The sequence below is a fragment of the Hemicordylus capensis genome, chromosome 3 (assembly GCF_027244095.1).
Source record: "Hemicordylus capensis ecotype Gifberg chromosome 3, rHemCap1.1.pri, whole genome shotgun sequence".
Taxonomy (NCBI): domain Eukaryota; kingdom Metazoa; phylum Chordata; class Lepidosauria; order Squamata; family Cordylidae; genus Hemicordylus; species Hemicordylus capensis.
The window spans coordinates 43,839,397-43,866,443 of NC_069659.1; the positions used below are offsets into that span (position 1 = coordinate 43,839,397).

Genomic DNA, 27,047 nt, shown 5'->3' on the forward strand with positions numbered 1-27,047 from the left:
CCTGTAGAGCTGAATACTACATAATCTCTGTCAGGAATGACAGAGAGAAGAATCTTCTTGTTGGCAACTTAATTTCCATATGGTATTTCCATAGTGCACAACCTCATTTAAATGCTGACCTTGGTTTTAATCCTTTTCTACTTCCAAAGACCACACAGCGAAGATTCAGAGATGATGAGCAGCTATTGCCTAGCAACAAGGCTCCAACTGCAGTTTCAGTTCCAGGTCAAGACCCAAACTGACAAGTGCTGATTTTATTTTATTTTTTTAAGGAAGCATCTATTGCAATTGCGACTGCAGAGCAGAAATCCACTGTACAACATTTCCTAGAAGAGAGGAATTTGAAACAGGTTGCAACTGGTAGGAAGCCAGTTCAAAGACTTGGCATTTTGGATGGCAAATGTGTGCTGTTTCGCTACAAAAGCCAAGCACTGAACCTAGAAACTATGGTGTGCAAAGGATGTGGTGTACTATTGAGCTATGTTCCCCCCCCCCCCAATAAGAGGAGAAAACATCTACTAAGGTGGATACTAGTGAGGGGCCCAACCCGTATGAGTTAAAATCCTCATTGGTTACTAGTCTGCTTCTGAGTACAATTCAAACTGCTGCTATCTTTGAAATCCTACACAGCTTGGGACCTGGTTATCTGAATCCTGCCTCCATGTCAACTTGCCTATGCATTGAGATCACCATTGGATCCAGGTGTCCCTGCCATGAGTAGGAGCCTCCCATGGTGAGGTGAGTAGCAACTGGGGAGAGCATCAGGAATGTTTTAACACCTACTTTGCTGTCATCTAGGCATCAGTTGGGCTAACTTGTAGGCTAATGCAACAGTAAAAATGTGAACCAAATTTGCAACAGCTGTAGGGCCACATAGGGACACCTCAATGGCATAGTTTGTGGTGATGTTACCCCGCAGATTCAATATGGTAGACACATAAACCTTTGAGGCGCAAGCCATATAATTTGTGGACCATCTAACCAATTTAAAGCAGATTTGGTACAGTTGTAATGAGTACAACTAGGGACACCTCATTGGTGTAATTTGTAATGATGTCATTCACCCCAATTCAAAATAGTGGACGTGTGAACATTTGAGGTGCAGGTGGGCTAACTTGTTAAACACCTATTCACACCTATTTGATTTGAACCAAATTTCCTACAAATTTCCCATGTAGGGACACATAGGGTCAGCTCAAGGGCATAGTTTGTAATGATGTCATCTACCCTGATTCGAGATGGTGGATGTGCGAATAGTTGAGGCACAAGTGGGCTAACTTGTAGTCTGCCTAACGAATTTGAACCAAATTTTGTTCAGTTGTAATGAGTGACACACAGAGATACCTCAATGATGTAGTTTGTGATGATGTCCTCCACCCCAGTTCAAGATGGGGACGTGTGAATGTTTAAGGCTAAAATCGGCTAACCTGTGAGGATGGTAACTCAATTAAGATTATAGTGAAAGGAAAGTAGGCAGATTCGTTCTTATCAGAACAACTTGTTGTTTGTACCTGCTGGGAGAATATTGTATACTGAAAACACAGCATATACAATACATGTATTAAAGTAATCACTAAATAAAGCCATCAAAAGTGTTCACAGATAAACTGGATACTTGAACCAGCGACTTCCTGACTCATAGCCTTGATTATCAGTCAGAACTTCCTGGAAACATGTTCATTCTTCCAGAAGTCATTTACTTTAAACCTGGGGTTTCAGGTTTATGGTAAGCAGTAAAACTTAAGGGATTAAGTTGGAAGTTTATAATGATATCATTGCTTTATTTAGCACAGTGAGGCAGACACACACATACAAATACACATACTCTCTCCTCCCCCAACCACCCCACCATTTCTTCTGTAGCATCACCTCATCAATTTCCGAATATCTGCAGTCAGTTCATCAGTGTGTGGAAAAGGCAGACAATCTGCTGTTCGTTTCCTTACAGGAGTGGGCTTTCTTGGACTGTCAGGACCAACTTTATCAAAATTGTATATATAACACCCCTCCCATTTTTCTGCTGCTTCCCACGTCTCTTCCTTCCCAGAGTGACAGTTTGAAGCAATGACAGGTGTTTCTCCCACACAGTCCTTCAAAAAAAAAATTGCTAACAGCTTCGGGAGCAGTCTTCATGTTTTATACATACAAACCGTTAATAGGAGATAGTTATCTTGGTCTGAAATTAATATTGGTCTAACATACATGCTGGCAGGGAGAACGTGCTGCAGTCCAATACAGCACAGAGTCAGATCAGAGAGAAGGGTCAAACTTTAACAAGACCAGGCAAGGTCTCGTCTGATTCCATTTCCTAGTAGCCCTCTGACCTTCCTCATAGTACTCTGACTAGTCCACCATTTTTGTGGCGAAGCCTCTTGAACACATAGCCAAGAATCTTTCCAGATATTAGCAGGAGTAAGAAACACAAGCAATCCTCATTTCTGTTTTCCTCACCGGCATTAATATCTGAGCGAACTCTGATCAAATTTTTTAAAAAACCATTTTGATATCAATTTACTGCCCATATTTTAGCCCTCTCTGAAGTAATGGAGAAAGATGGGCATCACATTTCTCTGTATCTATGGCATTCTTTCTATACAGAAATCTGTTGATGGACAAAGTCGTACTTTTCGCAGAGGAAAGCTGTGTCTGGCCCAGTAGCTTAGCAAGGGGAGTGGGGGCTTGTCTTTGCCCCTCTCTCCGGTGGTCCTGTGGGGATTTTTGTGTGTTTGATATTTCAATATTCGATTTTCAATACTGGAAAAAATGTTCAGAAAATATAAAGTTGAACAATATTTGAAAATTTAATCCAGCCTAGTTTTAGCCTCTTACCTCCTCTTCCAGGGACAATGTGATTCAGGATATATCTTTAAAGGCAACTGTGAAATCTCACTATCTTAGCAAGATATAATCCGCATAGCAAAAATTCACACATCTACCATTTGGAAGAAAAGGTTCTTCAAAAATCAAACCTGGGATCTGCCGCATGCAAAGGTCCTCTATCCCTAAGTAATAGTCTCTCTCCATTATTGTTAAGCTGGACCTTTCTGGTATTCTGATCTTCCAGAGAAATTTCATTTTGTTATCTTCTAATGGTATGACATTACTAAAGGGCAGAGGGATTATATTTAGGGCTGTGATCCAATTAAAGAACTCCTAATAAATTTATTTATTTATTTAGTGCATTTATCTACCATCAAATTAAAAAAAACTCTCTGGGTGGTTTACAAATCAGTCACTTTATTAAATTTGCACCTGAATAAGCACAACAGTTCTGAAGCAAGGATGGCACACTCTTTGCTATTAGATGGTGCACGTATTTAAGCAGCACTCCCCCTTCTCTTAAGACCATGCTGCCTTCTACCGTTTTATTAAGTACCCACAATAAAATATAATGGCCTACATCCAGACTAGTATTATGCTGATGTAAGGTCACTACACATCATTAAACTAAGAAAATAAGACCCATTTCCAAACTAGTTACAGTATTTGCAGGGATGCTGTTCTCCACAATTACCGCGGATACAGAAACTGTGAATACTGAGTCACAATGGGATCATGGGGTTCAGGTTCCTGGCAGACCGAAGCAGGGGGAGGTTTAAGAGGGCAAAATAAGGTGCCCTACCATGCTCTGCATGTCTCCAGCAATTCAGCAATGCCCCCCACTCCGCCCCGGAAGTCAGAAACCATCTATTTTAAAGCATTTCCCCACAATTTTTCACAGGGTTTGTAAATGAGCCACAAAATGGCTCCGTTTTACAAAATGGCAGGCAGAAGCGGTGTCCCCTGTAAGAGGGATTCCAAGATGTTGTTGACTACAACTCCCATAATTCCCAGCCAAAGGTCATTGCAGCTGGGAATGCTGGGAGTTGTAGTCAACAACGTCTGGGAATCCCTCTTACAGGGAAAACTGGGCAGAAATTACTTCAGACGTCATTTCCACCCACCCCAACCTGTGGATACGTGAGTCTTAATCCTTTGTATGCTGGTTTTTGGTTGCATATACCAAGGTTGGGTGCCAATTAGACAACTGCAGATATGTGAAACCATGGATGCTGGGTTTGCAAATGCCAAGATTTGCCTTTATTGTGCTAGTGGAATATTTCAACACATTGCCTTGCATAAAAGGCTGCATATACTTGTGTGAGAGAAGATCTTCCAGTAGAGGTAACACAACACTTTGTGCAGCTCCACAAGTTGTGCTTATAACTTCTCTTGCGCTAGTACAACACTAGTCTGGATATCAGCCGTATTTTCTTCTTCTTTAATGCTGCCATGGGTACCTTTCTAATCCATTCAATTGATTGATCTAAATCAATTAAATGCTGCAGCCCAAATTATGATGAGTAGTGAAGTCACTGAAATTATTCCAACAAAGCACAGCAGAAGAATTGGCAAGTAGCAACCTTTCCTCCGAGCACACAGCACCCCCAGAGGTGGCCCTAGGTACTGCAGCACCTGAGGCAAAGCACCAAATGCTGCCTTGGCTCAGGCCAGCCACCTATCAAAATCAACCCTTGCAAGCTTTGAAAGTGGGGCAGGGAGGAGGGAGGGTTGCCAGCAGACTCCTCTTCTCTCCTTGTGCTTCTCGCAGGCTTTGCAAGGAGTGTGAGGAGAGGTGCTTCTTGCAAAGCTTGCAAGGCTCAGATTGGTCCCAAAAAGCTACTCTGATGGTTGCATCTTGCCAGTGCCCCAGTAATCCACTGCTTGAGGCAACTGCCTCACCTTTCCTCACAAAAAGGCCGCTCCTGCCAACCTCATCTGAAATGCTATCAGGAAAGGAATTCAGCTATGCAAAAGTAGTTTATTTCATTCTGTAGTTGCTCCAGAAATCCTTGAAGCTTATGGAACCATTGGAGGAAGCGGTCTATGAGATAGAACAAGGTCTATGTTAGTGATAGCAAGAGAGTGAAGCTATTAGTAGAAGCGAATAAATATCTCTGGATTAACTGCCATCTCCAGCAAAGTTACTGACAAGAGTGAACAACACTGAAGTCGATTAGGGCCACTGGGACAAAATTATTGGATAATTTTCAGCACACACAAAGTGCAAGTATCACATGGAACAGGAAAGTAAGCAACCAAATAGGAAGGGTTCGATCCAGTTGGTTCCTTATTTACAGTCAGTTATCTCAGGACTGCAAGTTCTCCATTTACAGGGAGTTAGTATCACGGATCTTGCAAGAGTAGCAGCATCTGCTGGTAGTGAGGAGAATTCAAGGAGCGGGCAGATCATGTCCCAACAGTTTTGGCAGATATGACAATAGTTGCAGAATATGTCAATTTATAACATTCTTATGAGGCACTTAGTTTTTAAGAGTGCCATATTCATAAAAATATTGTTATCTTTTATAATAACCCTTGGTCTGTTACCAGGGTGTAGCAAGGTTGGAGGAGCCCCTGCCTCCCACCCATCTTCTTCTTCAGAGAGGTACAAGGGGGATAGGAAACAGCAAGCTGTCCCCCAGCAAGTCCCCTCCACCTCAAGGACCATTGTCACCCATCCCAGCTTTGTTTGATTGTAGCTACACCCGTCTGTTACTAGATACAAACACCCAACAACCAAGTCAAACCTTGAGCAAAAATATTTGCCAACTAGCTAAACCTTCCATTCCAAGTTTCCCATATCACATCACCATCAATTACATTATACTACCAAGGGAACACCATTATAGAATAGCACTCAGCAGACAGCAGGGGAAAATCTACAGTGATAATTGGGGGAGAATTTTGCAGACATGTTCTTTTCAAAATCCCTCTGGGTTTCAGCAGTGCCAGCTATTATGCAAGGAAAGTTTCCAATGGCAATTAGGTACTGTCTTATACTGAACTCAGACCGCTGGTTTCTCCAGTATTGCCAACGCCTACTGGTAGTGGTTCTTTCAAGGACTTGGAAGTCTTTCCAAGCTCTGTTACTATTTTAACTGGAGATCCTGTGTCGTCATCATGCAAAGCACACATTCTCCTACTGAGATATAGCCCATCTCAATGAAAATACTTAGAACTCATGAGCATCAGTCCAACTCAAATCTCAGCTTAGCCAAGGAACTCATGAGATGGCCTTAGACTAGCAACTAACTTTCCCCCTCATAATCTAAAGAATTATACATGATCCAATTAATACTTCCTATTGAAATATCATTATACAATGCACTGTAAACTCTTTTTTTTAAGCACAAAGCATCGTCGTCTCCATCACCACCATCTCAGACTTGTTCAGCTTACTCACCATGAGTTATGATGTGGCAGCAGTCTCTGCTATAGCTCTCCTTGACCACTTAAGGGTGGGCATAACACCACAGTATCACCACTGCTAGAATACCAGTGGCCTTCTATACAAAATGCATATTAACATATTACTCCATTTCAACACTATGTATGCTCTTGAATTTTACTAAGAGGAACAGTTATTAAGAGGAACAGGTATGTGAACTGAAACAAAGTGCTCACCACACCCAAATATTCACTTCCAAGTGCAGGCCAGACGCTGTTGAGAAAAACACACTACTACTACTGCACTAATTTTCATCCAGGTTCTGAAAGTGTTTTGCATAGGGAATACATACATAAATACATACATAAAATGGTTCCCTGTCCCCAAAGGGCTCAGAATCTAATAAGAAACATAAGACAGACACCAACAATAGCCACTATGCTGTGCTGGGGTTGCATAGCGCCAGTTGCTCTCCCCTTGCTAAATATAAGAGAATCACTACTTTTTTAAAAGGTGCCTCTTTGCTCAGGGGAGAAAATATGTAGAAAAACCCATGACTCTCCAAAAAGGTAATAGAAACTAGTGTAGCATAAGCAATAAGCAAGGTATGTTACGTATAGATATAAGGCAGGCACTTATATTAGCTGCAACCATGCAGATTATCATGGTTGATCACATGATAGTCCTTACAAGACTGCAGGAAGGGGCGTAAATTTCATGTTCCACTTTCCTTCATTATCGCTGACTGTCTACAGTGATGACTAGGCTTCCTGCAGCTATTTTCCAACACAGACAGATAAATGCAACATTTGTTTGGCACAGCTCTGTATTAAAATTCAATTGTCAAGTCTTATCACACTGTGTTTGAACTTCTGAACTCAGACCAAAGGAGTTTTACTGTTCCAAAGCTTTGCATATGTGTATCATTAACCAGATTAATCTCTTCCCATAATCTTCAAGTGTGAAACGTCTTTGATCGATTCAAAGAAAGATGTCTAGAAACATTGTAGCAATGCGACAAGGAGAAACATGCATCAAAATAATTGACATTTTTTCAGTAAGTGATTTTTGGTGGCACAATTTGCTTTTGCAAACATTATGCATTTAAAGATTATGAAATACTTTTTACATAACAAAATGGGTCAAGGCTAACCCAATGCCTGTGGCAGCCTTGCCAGGAAGGGAAATTATTGTCAAATTGCAAATTCCCTATAATGATCAGATATGGTTATTTAGCTGCTCCAGTCACCACTGCATAGTCCTTCTAGAAGAACAACAATATCTGCAAAAGCCCTTATGTGAGGCTCTTAGACAGCACCTGTTAGTTTTATGTAGTTGTTTCTCTGACAATTCCATCCTGCTAATACTACATTTTGGAAGACAATTAAACCCAGAATAGAACTCCCTCACTAGGAAAGCAAAATATTCCCCCTCTGTCAAATAAGCAACTATTTCACAGTTATGTGCAAACAAAAAAAGATACAACACTGATAGAAACAGATTTTGAGGGATGCTAAAGAAATACAGTAATGAACCACCATACTGTTGACATTTGAAAGAATATTGATATATCAGTTTTCAACCAAGAAAGGTTGCAAAGCAGTTTACACAGCAAAAGAAACGAGATGTTTTTCTCTCCCAAAAAGGCTCAGAATCTGAAAATAACCACAAGGGAGATACCATCAACAGTCACTGGGAGGGATGCTATGCTGGACTGAATAGGAACAGTGATCTCCTGCAAAAAATAAAAACATAGGAACATAGGAAACTGCCATATACTGAGTCAGACCATTGGTCTATCTAGCTCAGTATTGTCTTCACAGACTGGCAGCGGCTTCTCCAAGGTTGCAGGCAGGAATCTCTCTCAGCCCTATCTTGGAGAAGCCAGGGAGGGAACTTGAAACCTTCTGCTCTTCCCAGAGCGGCTTCATCCCCTGAGGGGAATATCTTGCAGTGCTCACACATCAAGTCTCCCATTCATATGCAACCAGGGCGGACCCTGCTTAGCTATGGGGACAAGTCATGCTGGCTACCACAAGACCAGCTCACCTCTTTGACCAATTAAGCAGAGGTGGGATGGGGGGGGTTAAGACTTCTTCCTTACACACACAAAACAAGTTGTATGGGAGCAGTTTCCTCATCACCCTATCCAACATTGTTGCAATTGATATTCATACTCACAGCCACAATGCACATGTCTTACAAAGATATTCATTTCAGAAATAAACAAATAGTTCTGCTGAATCTGAGTTAAGGTCATTCTAGTCTAGCATTTCACATGCAGAGCATAAAGGTATGCAGAGAAACATCTTTCTCCAGCATCCAGTACTCAGCAATATACTGCCTTTGAGCACAGAAGTTTGATTCAGCCATCATGGTTTTATCTTCTAATCCTTTTAAGAAGCCATATAAGCCAGTGGTTACTACTATATCTTGTAGTAGAGAATTCCGTAAGTTAACCATGCATGAAGTAATACTTTTTTTTTTTTACTGTCCTGAACCATATGCATCTACCCCAAACTAGCACCCTGTCAGGAGGGAGGCGTGTTCCCTCTCATTCCTTCTCTATGAGGTGTACCATCAAGGGATGTACACCTCATAGAGAACCATATATGGTTCCAAAAGGTTTTTCCACAATCGAGTATCTACTCCTTGAAGATCTGCTAAAATCGCTACCTGAATATTTCCTGGAAGAACATCAATACTGTTTGGGTTGGCTTTTTATGGTTACATTTAAACTAGTGTGTATTTTTAGTGGAACTATCTAAAATTTAGCAGGCATTTTGCTCTATAGAAGCTGCATTTCCATGTGTTTCAAATGTATTTGTACCTTCCTCAAGTTGAGAGGGTGAGACAAACATTCAGATAAAACACTGCACTGACCACTTGTTTTCACACATTTTATTAGGTGAATGTGTACATGGTTTTGGTTTTTTCCTGGGGCAATGTGGGGTGGGGGGGAGATATTTTGCAGGTGGACAGGCACAGAGATTTTTTCCCCCCCAAGCAAGTTACAGCAGAATGAAATCAGGGCATTCTGTGAAAGCAAGCTGCAACCTTACTTCATCACGAACTGCTAGAGGCAGACACATAGAAAGCAGATGATGAAAAATGTGAGAAGTACAAGATGAATTCATTAGACACTATGAACAGTCATCCATGAGCTCATTTGAGAAGGTACTCTCATTCCCCAGCATTTTTCCACCACTTTTTAAGAGACTACTGGAAATGAAATGCATTTATTTTTAGATCAGGTTTTTAAATTGTTATGACATGTCAGTATATATCACACTCATTTGCCCTTTTGGCTGTCTGCCTTGCCAGTCACCCCAGAGCACAGACACTTCGGGGATCTCGTTAGAATCAGGCCATGTCTCAACTGCTATTTTTTAAGTCCTACCTTCCACTACAGTGAACAATGTTCTCTTCCACCCTCGTACAAGGACTCAGCCTCAATTTTCCTTTGCCTCTTTGCCTGACTGAACTGCTACAAGATTGTTGTGCCAATGGGTGCAGTTAGCCAGCAAACATCCAAAGAGAGGTGCACCAACAGAGAATGGCTGTGAATGCAACTCACTTTCATCTCTAACCCACCATAACTGAGCAACATGCCTAAGTATTGCATCCAGATTAAACAGCAAGCAACATACCCAAGTGCCCATTGTTACGACAGGTAGGGGATTCCTGGAGATTCTCAATTGTGTGTGTTCTGTGACAAACACACATTGTGGCCCCTGCAGGATGCTTCTAGATTGAGACCAGGCTACACAACATCAGGAGCAGCACCCAAGAGCAACACTTAACTTTCCCCCCATAGGGTAAACAGCAACCATTTGTACAGGAAAAAGTTAAAATATCTTTTCTAGAGCACCACAGCGAATGAAGATCAGGTTTTGTCACCTTGCATTCATGGCCTACATTGCAACCAGTTTGCATTAGGGGTGGGGTAGGGTTGGCATGGGGGTGGGGACAAACAAGCTTTGTCACTTTTCTCAGGTACTTTCACAAACAGAAAGTCCAGATATTATGGTACACGATGCATGCTTGCAAACCACAAGCAGTTCTACTAGCATGCATGTGTGTGTGTGTGTGTGTGTGTGTGTGTGTGTGTACACCCTAATGAAGAAGGTGTATTGCCCACAACTATCTGGGTTGCAAATGCCAAACTGAGCTAGTCTTCTATATCCTTAAAATAAAGTGTGGATAATTTTTAAAGTAGTGTAACCGATTTGGGGGTTTTAAGCTAGATGCATGAACAAAAGGAAATCTGTTCCAATGCCCTGCAGTACTCTTTATGCAAAAGAGGGGTGCAGCTACAGTTTAACAAGGGAGGACACATGTTCCCAGGCCCATGAGGGAGCAGGAGCCACTGGCTGGGTGACAGCTTAGTCTTTGTACGCTCTCCTCCGCCTCCCTCTCTGAAGAAGAATTGGGGGGGCAGGGGACCATTTTGTTTTTTGTCCCAGGTCCTACCCCAACTGTGCTATGCAAAAAGATTCTATTGAAATGCTGTTCATATGCAAAATTCCAGAATGCAAAAGCAAAAAAACCCAGCCCTTGATATTTAGCTAAAATGCTCTCTCTATTCTTTGGCACATGAGAGCTTGTGGTTAAGCAGAGTACAGTAAATCACATGGTCCCGTTTTTAAAGGTTTTTTTTTTTTTTTTTAACATTTTTAAAAGATTTTTGAAGAGGGGGCCGTCTTGTCCTCTCCTGCCTTTTGTCCTACTCAGCTGCCAATTACATTCTTTCAGGTGGGATACAGGGAACAAAAATTGAATGGAATTCATATTGACATGTCCCTAGAACATAGCAGAAATAGTTCCTAGAAAGTAGAGGAAGACAGTGGATACTAGCAATGGTGGGCATGGATACCTGAATGAGGAGAGGGATGCATGAAGCAACTGCCATGGCATCCAGAATATATATGTACATAAATTAAAATACACAAAAAGCAACAAAGGTATACCACAATTTGTCAATCCCATTTGTGGAGATGAATGCCTGCAAGTGAAAGAGCTTAATGCCTGCAGAGTTGACACATATTAAGTGCAAGTCATCCAAATATGATCCAGTGCAGAGACAGATTTGAATCGGGTTCAAGTCACCCTTTTTTCTGGGCTCTCTGTGTGGTCCTGGGCAAGTCAGAGTATTTTAGACTCCTTAAAATGTTGGACTTCGACAAGGAGACTAGGTTCACATTCCCACTCAGCCACAAAATGTATTGGGTGACCTTGGGTCAGGGTCTGCCCGCCCCCTGCCTCTCTCTTTCTAACCTATCTCACAGGCTTTTTGTCAGGATAAAAAGGGCAAACTAGGTTTGCAACCTGGAGCTCTTTGGGTGAAGACAGGAATAAACACTATTAGACTGATACGGAGGCAGACTCATTTTATCATCTAATGGTGAGAACCTAAGAGCAGATTGGAAAGGGGTGTGCATAAAACTGGCTGGCCCTGTCCAGTTTGAGTCCAAACCCCTCAACCCATCCATCCCTGGTTTGGTTCAGCTTGGGCATGGGTGGGTTCGCTTATTTATTTATTTATTTATTTATTTTATATTTTTGAAATTGTACTCCCTCCCTCCGGGGGACTTCTCAAATGCCACGTGTGTGTGTGTGTGCGCGTGTGTGTGTGTAGGTGTCCCCTCCTCCACGCCAGCCTCCACTGTGGCTTAAATCGCCTGGTTTGGGCAGTCTTCAGGCCCTTTCCAGGCCTTTCCTCCATCAAGGTGGCCAATTTGGAAGCTGCCGTGCACACGCAATTGAGCTCTGGAGAGACAGACCTGGCCACTTCTATACATGCGTGCAACAACCACTTCCAGTCTGACACTGTCCCGGGCGGCAAGAGGGTACGCTGTCACCCCATGCCAACAATTTGTACACAGCGCTGGTGGGGGGTTAAGAGCACTCTCCCTGTTCCTTAAAAAGGTTTTTAAAAACCAACCATCAAACTGGCTATCTGCCAGTTCATGCACATCCCTACTTGAGATGAAGGCAGAAAGGGCTGTGGGCAGTGCACATGCGGTGGAGAGGACAGGCATCTCCATGTCTTCTGACTCCCCAGGGTGCAGGCATGGAGGGGCACCAAAGCCAGGCTTTGCCGGCAGCACCAGAAATCCTTGAACCAGCCCCAACTGCTCCTGAGTCTTGGAATGCACTCCTCTCTAAGATGCAGGCTTTGACTTCCTGGTCTGCCCTCAGTCGAGTCTTGAAAATGTATTTGTTTATTCAGGCATTCAGCTGTGTATACTGAAGGGGTTACAGATATATATAGCCTTTAATTCTTTTTAAAGTTAATTTTAGACTTTAAAATTTGATTTTATTGCATTTGTATACCACCTGGAGACCAAGTATTTAGACAGTCTAAAAATGTATAAAGAAATAGATAAATAAAATATGTGCTGTGTTAGTGTTCTAGCTCACTTCTTTAAATATACACATCTCCCAATCACACACAGTTATACTCTGGGATGGCAGAGCTGCGTCATATCCCATCTGGGAATGGACAACAGAACAGGGCTCTTTCCATGGGGGCTGGAGAACATTGTACCAGAGGAGGTGCACTGCTAACTTTTTGTAAGCAATACAAGGCACATCTGCTCTGCCAAGTATTTGGAAGCTGAAGTTTTATATGGCAGATGGTTTATGTGCTGTGCCATTTTCACTGCTAGAGTTTACAATTCAGTTAGGGCTTTTAGATTTTTATTTAGTTTTTGTGCAATGTTTTATGTTGCTAGCCCCCCTGAGCTTGAAAAGGAAAAGGCAGGCTAAAAATAAAATTAGACCTTAAAGAATGTTTAGTTGATTAACGATCTCCCTCTAACCAATTAAATGCCTAATTGTTTAAATTGAAATAGATGTGCATACTATCAAAACTTCAATAAAAGTGCCCTTTGGTGATAGTGAACCAGTACAAGATACAATAAATGAAGATTAACATTGATTGTTACAAGGAAAAGCCATCTTTCAGTTTTTTGTCTCTGCTACAGTAATAACCCAGAATCAAAACATTTTCAAAAAATACACAAGTATGTTCTCAGATACCAGCCCTGATGATTTATGTTATCACTTATTCAGCATGGCCCATTAATTAATCAACAAAGTGCTCAAGTCCAATGGGAAGTTCCCTATGTGAGCCCCATTGAAATGCATTCATACATTCCTTCTTTCATTCATTTCAACTAAACTAGCAAAGGAGAATTTCCAAGTGAATTGTGCCCTCAAGTTTGGACTGACTAATCTGCTGATTAAATATTGAGTCTAAAGTAAATTTGATGAAGTAGTGTAGTAGTAGTAGCAGCAGCAGCAGCAGCAATCTGGGCCCAGGGTATTTAAGAGAACATCTTCTTTGCTATGAACCACACCGCCCATTGAGATCATCTGGAGAGATTCATCTGCAGTTGCCACCGGCTTATCTGGTGGCTACTCAGGGACGGACCTTCTCCGTTCCTGCCTCATGGCTTTGGAATGTGCTCCCTAGTGAAATAAGAGCCTCCCCATCTCTTACAACTTTTAAAAGGGCAGTCAAGACGCATTTGTTCATGCAGGCTTTTAATTAGATACTGTTTTAATAGTGTTTTAATCTTTTATTGGCTATTTTTATTGTTTTGTAAACTGCCCAGAGAACTTGTGTTCCGGGTAGTATAAAATAAAATAAAATAAAATAAATCTATCTATCTATCTTACAATTTATCTGTGTCGCAGAAAAGAAAATGGAGTTGTTGAGAAGGAGAAAGAGTTTAGAGACTGCATTTAAAATGTAACTTTAGAATAACTGGACTTCCCTCTGCAGAGGAACAGCCTTCTGTTTCAGGAGTGTGTAGTTAGGGATGTGCAGATGTGTACATGTGTAGTTTGGAACTGGATTTGATTCAAACCATACAGTTTGCTTCGAACTCGAATTGGACTGGCCTCAAAAAAGGAGGTTCAAATTGAACCAAGCCCAGTTCAAATCAAACTGGTTCAATGGTGAGAACACCATGGCGGCCACCATTTTGTCTGGTGTGTTTACAAGTCTTCTCCCTTGCCAACTGGTTTTCTGCCACTGCCTTCTGATTGGCTAGCAATCTCCTTTCCCCTGGTTGCCTTGTAATAATTCAAATCTGAGTGTTGTTAGGCCAACCATGCCTGGGGTGGGAGTGGGGGACAAGGGAGAGGGAACAAAAAGTAGGGAGTTTCAAAGTATATTTAAAGCCAGGCAGTGCCTGCTTGGCTTCACTCTGTCTCTGAATTCTGGAGGAAGAGAGCTGCCTTGCCTTGCTGCTGCCTTGCTTTTGCTGGGCTGCTGACCCACGGCTGTTGACTGCCACTGTATGCTGTTCAGCCCGATTGCCTGAGCACTCTCCTGGTCAGACTGTTGCTGAAGATGTTGGATTGGTAAGCCACACCACCAGAGAATGACCCCCTTGGTTTTAGGTTAGAGTACTTTCTTTTAAATAGAGCCTAGTTTGCGGGAAAGGGTGTTCTCCTGGACCTTCTCAGCCTTGGGTGGAGGGTGCTTGGAGGGTGCTGAGGATGGGGGCCTGCCACCACCAAAATGGTCCATGACTGGCAGCTGCATGGTGTGGGACCACTTTGAAAGCTGCCAAGGTGAGCCTATCCGTGATGTCTGAACCCACTGCATGGCACAGGTCAGCAGGGGCAAGGATGTCAAGCATCTTGGGAAGTCGTTGATGTGGAGGCACCTCGTACAGCATCATCTAGGCATCCTTGCACCTGCTAGCAGTGCTAGGCCGCCTGGAGTGCCCTCAACTAGCGGCAAAAGGCACATACTCCTGCACTCAAACAGGGATGTTGTCAGTTGTGCAGTGGGTGCAGTTGGTGGGCAAGCAGTCTAGTTGCCCAGAGTCAGACCTCATTACCTGGGCCATTAGAGAGATGATGGCTCTGGATGACCAGTCATTCCAGATGGTGGAAAATGCCAGCTTCCACTGGGTGCTCCAGCTGCTTGTCTCCAACTACCAAATCCTCCCGTAGGTGGATGGTGCCCTTCTTGTACCGGGCATGGTTGTGTTGGGGCTGTTGGAGTCAGCAGGGCCTGACACCAGTCTGCACTTCACTACAGATCTGTGGACCAGCTGTGGTGGAATGCAGGCTGCTTTTCTGTCCCTCACGGCGCACTGGTAGGAACAGGAGAGAGAGGGGATATCATCTACTTCTGATGGTGGGGCCAGCCCCTCCCAAGCAGCAAAGCCCAGGTGGAGCTGCTGGATACACACCACACAGTAGATGAATGGATGTCGACAGTCATTGGTTCCCAGGTGAAGGAATGGCTGTCCAGGCACCCAAACCTCTGCCAAGGCTTCCTGGTCACCAACGTGCTGAGGGCAGGACATCAGCTACAGTTTGTATCCATATGGCACACACTCTGGACCTGGTTGTGACTGATGCACTTGGCCTTAACGAGGCTAGGGCCTGCTTTGCCATGGCTGCTCTTGTAGAGAAGTGCCACAAGATAGCAGTCTACTTCCACCACAAGGGTAGGAGGATGCTCAGGGAGGGGCAGCATGAGCTTGGCCTACCTTTACACCTCATCCCTAGTGATGCTGAGATGTGGTGAAACTCCACCTTTCTTTTGCTCCAGCGCCTGCAGCAGCAGGAGACGGCCATCCATACCCTGGTGAGGAAGTGTGGCTTGGGAGTGTGCAACCTGTCCAATACATCTGGAAGTTCATTTCCGAGCTCACAAAAATAAAGTTGGAATGTAAGAAGCACATCCTTTCGTGGTTCTCTGTCATATTTTGGGCAATTTTCTTTCCTCATTTTGTTCCTCTTCCTGCTTAGCTCCATGCAGAGCAGTATCTACATGAAGCTGGTGTGAAGTGGATGAGGAGCAGGGCTCAGCTCCAATGATGTCATGGACGATGTGCAGGAAGCCATGTAGCCCTTTTCAGTGATTTCTCTTTGGAGATATCTCTGGGAAGGACTACACATGCCAGCATTTAATGAGCAGCTTCTTCTGCCTTATTTATGACATCCCTGGAGCTGCACCTCACTCCTCATCCATTTAACAACTCATGTTGGCTTCTGCATGGAGGTAAGCAGAGGGAGCTGTTGCCTCCACATGGGCCCAAGCATGTAGAGCAATTTATTCGGCTTTGATCCTTTGCAGCTGAATAACTGCACAGACCTAGCAGTGCTGGTCTTAATACTTCTGAAAACTGGTAGCACAAAGGTAAGAATTCTGGCAGTGTTTTTATCTCCCCATACGTTCAGCTAACACAGCCAAATTGTGACTCTCACATTAAGAAGTTGCCCATGAACAATATACTCTTGTACACATACACACACTGGAAAAAAAATATTACCATCTGTACAAGTGTGCAGTATGTGTGAATGCGTTCATCACAGTTCTAATGCAATTCTTGCTTCCCACAATTCTTATCAAAGACCATTTTCTTCTCAATCTTTTGGATTAAATTTAGACTCTATTGCTAAAATAGTAAGAGAGCATGTGTTAAAAGGCCAGCTACTTTTTAAAATGCATTTCCCCTTTTTCTTAGAGGAGAACCATTATTGTCCTCTCATTCTTAACTAGCTTGAAAAATGGATATCTGATATGCCGGTTCCACAGTTGCCCAAACAGCTGGGTTCTTCTGTCTTCAGATGTTAATCAAAAGTCTTGGAATCCCAGCTATGCAGACCACATTGGGTAGTGAGTGCAATGTATGGATGACCTAAAATCTGCATATATTTAAATAATGTTATTGCATTTAATAATGGAGTATTTTCTCATTTTTATACCAAAGAAAAGTTAAAACAAGATCACAAACGTCTTTGACTTCATTAATATGAATAGCCTCTTCTTAATAGTCATATTGTAACAAAATTCAAGCGTGTTTTCAATAGCCTCATCCTGGACTGAGCAAATTCTAACTGGTCACTTCAAAGTATTCTTAAAGGAATCCTCCTGGGTCAAATTGTTATGAAGCTGCCTCTCCCTACAAGCTACCCTGTTTTCCCCCAAAACTAAAGGATATGTGATATCACAAAGACTAACAATCCATATTACCATGCACTTACAAATTTACCCATGTCACCCACTGCCAGCCCAAGTTTAAGTGAGGTTCAGTTGCCATGCTAAGTATTGCTTTCTGTATGGAAACATTACAGACAGGAATGTTAATTAACCTGTTCTCTTCCCTCTCACTTGTATTTGCATAAATGGTTTTCAACTTGATATAATTTCAAATCAGATTGCATGCCGTTTTAGGATCAGAGACACCCAGAGATATTGTGTGTGGGGGTGGGTGGGGAGCGGGGAGAGGGAGTCCAGTCCCAGTCTTTCTATTCGTAATAAGCTTGAAAACTGGAGATCTGATATGCGAGGTACACAGTCACCGACAACAAAACAAATAATTATTGCTGTCTGCTTCTTCTCAAAAATAGAATTAATTTTTGTTTAATAAGAGCACTCTCTCAACAGGCTGTTTGTGCGTGCACACACACACACTTTTTAAAAAATGAAAATGCCTGCCTAGAACATTTGCTTAGACCAATCCCTGAAAGGCAACCAGATAAGCAAGGAAAATTTCAAGCCTTGTCTGGGACAGACAGAATGATTGCCGTGTGATGATAGTTCTTTCCCAAGCCTTGTATTTATTTTCTTGCATTCAATCTGGCACTCACAAACTAGTGGGAGCATTTGAAATATTAGTCCTTGTCAGTACGTTAAAAGTGCTACACAGGTTTGAACGGAGTGTTTACTCCCATGGCAAGAGAGGGTTTAAAGGCATAAAAAGGGAGCCAGCATAGCATAGTGGTTAGAGTGCTAGATTAGGAACGGGAATCGACTCTAGGCCAGTCACGTATCTCTCAGCCTCACCTCAGGGTTGTCGTGAGGGATATAAGAGAGCCAACATGGTGTAGTGGTTAGAGTGCTGGACTAGGGCTGGGGAGACCCGAGTTCAAAACCCCATTCAGCCATGAGACTTGCTGGGTGACTCGGGGCCAGTCACTTCTCTCTCTCAGCCTAACGTACTTCACAGAGTTGTTGTGAGGAGGAACGTAAGTATGTAGCACACTGCTCTGGGCTCCTTGGAGGAAGAGCAGGATATAAAATGTAAAATAAATAATAAAAAGATAGAATTGCAAAAAGATAGATAGATAGGTAGATAATCAGTCCCTCACAGATGTACATCAAGCTGCTAGTGCTGCTTCTACAGACCAGGAGGAGGTTTGTCTGCAAAATCATAAGAAGCTAGTGGAGAAAAAGGCAGAACTAGTTGAGAATCAGAAACGAGTAGGGGGAAATGAGGAAAGGATTTTTGTTCTAAATAAAGAACTCTAAAAATAATTAGTATAAAATGCCACTGTGTGTGCTCAAAGTAGGAACACAGAGAAGGACTACAGGAGGAAAATGCTCATTATGTATCTCTGAGCAGGAGGCTTTAAATCAGGACTATAAAATCCAAGGAAGCTAATCAGTTAAATTCTGCACCCAGCTGATAGCTTAGGGTTTCATGCATAATTCTTCACCAAAAATATCAAATCCTCCTTTACAAACACATTGTGTGAGAGAATCACACACTGGATAGATAGATAGATAGATAGATAGATAGATAGATAGATAGATAGATAGATAGATAGATAGACAGACAGACACTTCCTAGATCAGGGGATGGGCAAACTTGACCCTCCAGCTGTTGTTGAACAGCAACTCTGTTCAACAACTGAGCCTAACTGAGCTGACGGAGCTGGTCGTGGAGTTGGTGTTGGAGTCTCCTAGACATTTAGTGCTGGGGGACTTCAATATCCACTTTGGGACTGGCTTGTCTGGTGCGGCTCAGGTCAGGAGTTCATAGCGGCCATGACAACTATGGGCCTATCCCAATTACTTTCTGAACCAACTCACGTTGCTGGCCACACACTTGATTTGGTCTTTTGTTTGGATCAGGGGGGTGTTCCGTGGGTGGGGGATCCAGTAGTTTCCCCATTGTCATGGACGGACCACTACCTGGTTAAGGTTGGTCTCACAGCCACAATCCACCCCTGCAGGGGTGGTGGACCTATTAGGATGGTCCATCCAAAAAGGCTGCTGGACCCAGTGGGATTTCAAAAGGCCTTGGAGGATTTTGACGTTGGTGCAGCCAGTGAGTCTGTTGATGCCCTGGTGGGAACCTGGAACAGGGAACCCATCAGGGCAGTAGACATGATTGTTCCTAAGTGTCCCTTCTGACCTGCTGCAAAAATGGCCCCTTGGTATACTGAGGAGTTGCAGGGGCTGAAGCGGTTGGGTAGGTGACTAGAGCGCAAGTGGAAGAGAACTCGGTTCGAATCTGACAGGATACAGCATGTCACCCATTTGAAGAGTTATGCGGTTGCGGTGCATGCGGCAAAAAAGAGCGTTTGGTCTGCGCGCATTGCAGCTGCAGGTTCGCGCTCAGCAGAGCTATCCTGGGTTGTGAGGGGTTTGATTTCTGCTCCTTCTACTTCAAATCAGTCCCTGGGGTTGTTCTGCTGTGATGCCTTTAATGGGTTTTTTGCAAACAAGATCTCCTGTATTTGGGCTGACTTGGACTCCACTGTTTCTGCAGAATCTATTAAGGTGGTGTCCAGCAATCCCTCTTGCAGAATTAGACTGGATCAGTTTCAATCTGTGACTCCTGAGGATGTGGACAAGCTGCTTGGGGCGGTGAGGCCTACCACCTGTTGTCTGGATCCTTGCCCGACTTGGCTGCTTCTATCTAGCAGGGAGATTGTTGGAGATGGCCTAGTTAATATCATAAACTCATCACTGAGGGAGGGTAGGGTGCCCCCTTGTTTGAAGGAGGAATTTATTAGACCACTCCTAAAGAAGCCTTCCCTGGATCCCTTAGTGATGGACAGCTACAAGCCAATCTCCAATCTCCCTTGGTTGGGCAAGGTGATTGAGAGGGTGGTGGCCAACCAGCTCCAGGCAGTCTTGGAGGAAACTGATTATCTAGATCTATTTCAAACTGGCTTTAGGGCTGGCTATGGGGTTGAGATAGCCTTGGTCGGCCTGATGTATGACCTTTACTGGGGAATCAACAGAGGGTGTGTGACTCTGCTGGTTCTTCTGGATCTCTTGGTGGCGTTCGATACCATCGACCATGGTATCCTTCTGGATCATCTGGGGGAGTTGGGGATAGGGGGCACTGCTTTGCAGTAGTTCTGCTCCTATCTCTCGGGTAGATTCCAGATGGTGGAGCTTGGTGACAGTTGCTCCTCAAAACGGGAGCTGTTGTATGGAGTCCCCCAGGGCTCCATTCTGTCACCATTGCTTTTTAATATCTACATGAAACCGCTGGGTGAGGTCATCAAGAGATTTGGTGCTGGGTGCTATCAGTATGCTGATGACACCCAAATCTACTTCTCTTTTTCATCTTCAGGAAATGGCATTCATCCTCTAAATGCCTGCCTACAGGCTGTAATGGGCTGGATGAGGGAGAACAAATTGAAGCTGAATCCAAGCAAGACAGAGGTGCTCATTGTGGGGTCTCAGAATCTGAGGGATGAGTTAGCTCTCCCTGTGCTGGATGGAGTTACACTCCCCCAGAAGGAGCAGGTGCACAGCTTGGGAGTACTCCTGGACCCAGGCCTCACCCTGGTATCTCAGGTGGAGGCCATGGCCAGGAGTGCTTTCTATCAGCTTCGGATGATTTGACAGCTGCGTCCATTCCTCAGAGAAAATGACCTCAAAACAGTGGTGCATCAGCTGGTAACCTCCCGGCTTGACTACTGCAATGCGCTCTATGTGGGGCTGCCTTTGTACGTAGTCCAGAAACTTCAGAATGCGGCAGCCAGATTGGTCTCTGGGGCAACCCGGAGAAACCATATTATGCCTGTTTTGAAAGAGCTACACTGGCTGCCGATATGTTTCCGGGCAAAATACAAAGGGCTGGTTATTACCTTTAAAGCCCTGAACGGCTTAGGTCCGAGTTATCTAAGAGAGCGCTTTCTTTTACATGATCCCCACCGCACGTTAAGGTCATCTGAGGAGGTCCGTCTCCAGTTGCCACCAGTTTGTCTGGTGGTGACACAGAGGCGGGCCTTCTCTGTAGCTGCTCCTGAGCTATGGAATGCACTCCCGGCAGAAATTCGTAATTTGAGATCATTGCTGTCTTTCAGGAGAGCCCTTAAAACGTACTTATTTGGCCTGGCCTTCCAGATGTTTAAATGGTTAATTGTTTTAAACTGTTTTAAACTGTTGCCCTGATTTTCAGGGCTTTTAGCTGTTTTATTGGTTTTATTGTGTTTTAATAGTTTGATTTTAATTGTTAATTTGTTTTAATTGTCTTTATCATGTTGTGAACCGCCCTGAGCCATTTTGGAAGGGCGGTATATACATCTAATAAATAAACAAACAAACTCCCACCATTCCCAGCCACAATAAATTGTGGCTGTAGAAGATGGGGACTATAGTTCAACAGCAGCTAGAGGGCCAGGTTTTCCTACTCTGTCCTAGATTATATCCAGAAAGGGAAACACAGCAAGGGGGAGGGGGAAAGGCAGCACAGAAAGAAGTTCCACTCAGTAGCATATTGGGATTGGCAGAGGTCCAGGAACAGGTTGCCGCCAACTGCCGCCCCCCCCCCCCCCCGCAGCACTGATGGGTGCTCATCAGTCCTTCCCAGCCAGTCCTTCCTCTTCAGTTCCTCCTCTCCATCACTCCGAGTCAGTGAATGAAGCATTCGCTGGCTGGCTGGGGCTGATGGGCCATGTTCGTCTCCCTAAGCTACGAGTCTTTCATTCCAGCTGGGTCTGAGAGTGAGCAAAGGGGTTCCATGGTGGCCTCTTAGATCCCAGTGGCCCAGGGACGTTTCCCCCACCGTTATCCAATGGTGGCTAAGTCCTGATTTCTGATATCTATCTACCTTGCCTTCCTAGTGCATGAAATGTTTGCTCATTGCAAGCTTGTGTCAAGGTGATTTCAATGGAAAACTGAAACTACGTCAACATAAGTTTAAGTTTGTACACCCATCGAGCATTTGTACGTTGCTAGTGTTGGAGCTAGGACCCTGGTAGCATCAGTTCTCGGCTGCAATGTCTCATAGTGACCACTGGGGCATTTTAGGGTCATGGATAAAAGTGCTGGACTCCCCCCCCCCCTTTGTTCTCCCAGTGTTAGTCTACATTTTGTCTCTACAGAGATGGCTGTTTGTTTTGGTCTCTCCAATTTGATTTGAGCTACAGCTGAAATTAAGCTGCAGGCTTATTCACATTTGTTTGGAACCTTTTCTTTAAATAAATCCTTGTAGTTCTTCAATACTAAAGAACTGTCTCAAGACCTCTTGCTTTGCTGCTTTCTCACCAAGTTGGTTTTGCTTTGCTATTTGGAAACTGAACTGCCATTCTTCCCCTACAGCTAGACATGAAAAATAATTTGCTTGGAGTGTGGTTGAGTACTATGACTATACTGAAGACCCCAAATGAGGTCTTCAGGTAAGGCCTTCCATTGAACAAAAACAACTTTACAATTTTTAATGGAATAATGTGGTCCTATTTCTACTGTGGCTAGTATGCTACCTAGAAAGCCTATCTAAAATGCAGTATGAAAAGGACATTCCTTCAGATTGAATAAATATGCTGGGGAACAAAATAAGACCCAACAAAATCAGGAATGCTAGCCTTTTAAAAGGATCCAAATACAAGATTTATATCATTAAAGGTATGTACTTGGGGATTTTGTGTAGTGCGCACGCCCACTACACAATACATGCACTTTAAGCAGATACATAGTATGAGGATATAGCAATAGCACTTACATTTATATACTGCTCTATAGCCAGAGCTCTCTAAGCGGTTTACAATGATTTTAGCATATTGCCCCCACATTCTGGGTACTCATTTTGCCGACCTCGGAAGGCTGGAAGGCTGAGTCAACCTTGAGCCCCTGGTCAGGATCGAACTTGTAACCTTCTGGTTACAGGGCGGCAGTTTTACCACTGCACCACCAGGGGCTCTACAAAGGATATCCTTTGTAAAGTGTATAAAAATATTGGTAACGTTGGCAATTAGATGATATATACATGTGTTAGTGTAGTACAGCTGTTAAGAGAACTGATGGCAAGCTGGAACGTTATGGACTGAAACATCAGTTCAGCCAAATAACTCACTGAATAGCCTTACGCAATCCATGGCTCAGCTACACCACTGGGTGTTCTAGTTTACAGAGCTATTGCAAGCATTATTGAGGACTAAATCCACATTGCTGGGCAAGCCAAGGCAGTATGTGATCAAATGAAAAAAGGTGTAAGCTTGGAGCCAACACTATTTTTCCTAGCAGTGAAGGGCAAGAATATGCAAGAACCTGAAACACTTCCTGAACTGAGAGTTATTCTAAGTAAGTACAGTTGGAACAGGCCCTACTAGGCAATGGGGTTTTTCTTACCCTTGTGTGAGAGAATCATTGGACTTAAACTCAAGACTGGATACATTCAGGATATCAAGACCTTTCTCCTAGCAAAGTATTTCATAGCCTTGTGTACCAAGGACATGGCACAGTGACCTATCCTGGAATTACTAAAGCTTCTTCATAGAATTTTAGAGTTGCAAGAATCATCCTAGGAGAAACTGCAATGAGAAAGAATATAAAACTTTCCTTCTCCATCAACAGAATGAAAACAAAGGCTGAAAAAAGTGTGTGAAACTGACTTCATTTTCCTCTAGAAGAATGAATGATTTTTCAGTAAGTTATTAGTGATGCATAGTCTGCAACACTCTGAAATCTGGCATGGAGTGCACACCAAAAAGCAGTTCCTTATCAAAAAAAGGATATGGTGTAGCAGATTTTGAAGAGAGGAACTATTGTGACTGGTGAACAGACAAAGATTGCATCAGCAGCTACTCTATTATTGATTTTATGAACCCTTCTTACTTTCATTAACAACTGATAAACCATAATGCAGCCATGCCCTTCCAGAACTCTGTGTTCAATCAAATACTATCCCAATGAAAAGCACCTTCCTTCCTTCTTATTTGACTTTCCTATCAATTTTGAATCAAATTAAAAAGAAAGTACTCCAGGTTTGCAAAGTCTTTAAGCATACAGCTTTTGTCCGATTTCACCAGGCCTTCAGTTCCCGAAGCTCATGGGGGCAATACATGAATTTAAGTTATTTTATCTATTTGTCATGTCACTTTAGGCTATTTCATCTAGACAGAACCAAACAATCCCCATGACATCATGATAATCCTTCACCCTAGGATGTAAATGAAGATCCTATCCACACAATTATATACCACTTTTCAACAGAGAAGATCTTAAAGTGGTTTACACAGGAAAAAAGAATAGAAAGAAGATAGTTTCCTGTCCCTAAAGGGCTCACATTCCAAAAACACCAGCAACAGTCACTGAAGAAACTGGATGGGACAGTTGCTCTTCCCATGCTAAATATAAGAGAATCACCACTTTAAAAGGTGCCTCTTTGCCCAGTTAGCAAGATAAATCCTAAATCCGTTTTTCCACCAAGGAAAAAGGGCGCGATGATATTGGAATTTGTGGCGGGACTTCAAATAACTCTCACTGTTCCTTGTCAGATCCCAGAGGATTAAGTGGGATTCCCAAACCAGAGTGAGAGGACTCTGGATCAGATACCGATTGCCTTGCGGCAACTGGGATTTGGGGGAGGAAAACGAAGGTAGGAGGTACAACTGGGATAGGCAGAGGCCATGTTGGTACATTTGGAGGTAGACTAGGTAGAGCAGGAGTCGTAGGAAAACTAGGTGGAGGGAAAGCAGGCACAGGCAGAGTGGGTAAAGGTAAAGCAGAGGCAGGTAGTGGTTGAATAGGTGAGGGTCCCGGCAGGACAGGAGGCAAGGGCTGTGGGTGCGGGTGCTTTGGAGGGGAAGAGTCCTCAGATGAAAAGCAGTCGCATGCCCACCTTTTTCTTCTGGAATGTGCCACTTCTGGGGCAAACCTGACCAACTCTGAGAAAGGAATGGCTCTTCTACACAGGCTAGAGTCTGGAGAAGAGGACAGACGCCCCCCCCAGCACATCTGGCAACCTGACGTGGGACCCACGGTGGCAATGTCGGGGGTGATTGGGGCTGGGTGGGAGGGTCAGGTTCTCTTGGAGGCAAGCATTCCTGCCTGAAAAATTAGCCAGGCAGTAACGTCGGAGGCAAAAGGAGTAATGGGCCCAAAGGCGGAGGCAGATTAACATAGTAGCAAATGTAGCATTTGCTATGGGCCCTGCTTTTTCAAGGGCCCCGCAAGCCCGGCTTCCAACTGGGAATTAAAGTTAAAACTTTACCTGTTTTATTTGGTCCATGTTAGAGAAAATATCCCTTTTCTGCTAAATGTGCCTTTTAAGAGAAGGCCGAGCACAGCATCTGTCCAGTGGCTATTGCTGGTGCCTACCACATTTTTCTTTTTAGAGTGTGAGCCCTTTGGAGACAGAGAATCCTCTATCTACTCTTTATTTTTCTATGTAAACCACTTTGAGAATTTTAATTGAAAAACAGTATATAAATGTTCACTGTTGTAGTAAGTGTGAGTTTGTGGCTTAGTCTCCCACACTCCCAAATACAGCAAATGAAAAAATTTAATTACTTTACTATGCAAGTAAATAATTTATGTCTTAATATTTATTTGCATTTTAAAAAAATTTAGGGCCCTTTTATAACATTTTTTAAAAAATATTTTTTAAAAATTTAGGGCCCCTTTATAACCGGATTAAGCTAGTGCTACAGGCCCCGCACTAGCTTAATCCGGCCCTGCCCAAAGGGGGAAGAGTGGGTTCACTTACTGGGGTCCATCGCTCCGGCGGTGGCTCAGCAGGAGAGCAGCTGCCTGATGGAGATTGAGGCTGCAGAGGCTCAGAAGAAGCCAAGCAGTCAGGCTTCGGTGTAGTGGGAGCCGGGAGCTCAGACGACAATGTGGAGGGAATGTGCGGACCAGCCAGCTCCCCTTCAGACACTGGACCCACGGATGGGTAAATCGAGGGCACCAAGGGATCGCCCGAAGGGCATTGGACGTTCGGTTTTTGCGACTTCGTTTCCGTCTGAGAAGAGCGTGGTAGCTTAGAGTGCTTACAAACTGCCTTTGCCAGCAAACTCTCACTCAGGCAAACAGAGCTTCCTTTCTTAGCCAGCTGGGATTTTGCACGCTTTTTCTTCTTCTTGTCTAGCATTTGCTCCTCACAGTGTGTAGTTTTTTGGAGAACCTTTTGGGGAACATTAGAAGGTTCTGACCCCAGAGCAGCCAAAACGGTGGAGTCATCAATGCAGGGCATGGGAGACACTGATCTAGCCCGCAGTGGGGAGGCAGAGAGGCAGATTTCTGCCGGCAATGGAGCCATTCATGCAAACTGGGGACCTTCAGAGAGGGAGCCCTGAAAGAGCTCCTCAGCATGAGCCCGTTCCATTTTTTCATGAAAAATTAAAGAAAAAACTAAAAGGTGCCAATTAACCCAATTGGAATAGAAATAAGGATATTTGAAAAAGGTTTTGAGAAAATCTAAGGCAGCTCCCTTCCCACCCTTGCACAATCTATGAGGAGAAGGGGAAAGAGGAAGGAAAAAGGAGGAAGAGGCAAAGGTTGCTAGTACAGAACAAAGATATATTGAAAAAATAGACCAAAACTGAAGAGCTCTTTCTCAGACCTGTGTGTTCGAGCAAGACAGGAATGGAACTGGTGCTATGGCACCTTCGGCAACAGGAAATCCATCTCACGTGATCCAGTCCTGTCTCGAGCATGCTCAGCGCACAACCCTATCTGATGAGCTCCAGCACAAGGGAAAACGACAGACAGATCCTGGCCCACAACCTAAAATAGTAAGTACTGTATAGGGAAGGCTTTATAGCTTTATTCTGCTCAATGTATAAAATGCCCTTTGAATAGCAGAAGATGAGTTCTAAAATAAGCCATTAC

General features: G+C 43.6%; 1 protein-coding gene and 1 long non-coding RNA gene across 7 annotated transcripts in view; one reads left to right on the plus strand and one right to left on the minus strand.

Annotated features, from left to right (window-relative positions):
- DCLK1 (doublecortin like kinase 1) overlaps positions 1-27,047 on the minus strand; it is a 399,204-nt gene that overhangs the window by 245,184 nt on the left and 126,973 nt on the right. The window lies entirely within an intron of this gene.
- LOC128349336 (uncharacterized) overlaps positions 1-27,047 on the plus strand; it is a 92,053-nt gene that overhangs the window by 10,383 nt on the left and 54,623 nt on the right. The window contains exon 2 of the long non-coding RNA XR_008318751.1: positions 631-738. This is a non-coding gene — a long non-coding RNA (uncharacterized LOC128349336). The remainder of the gene's footprint in view (positions 1-630; positions 739-27,047) is intronic.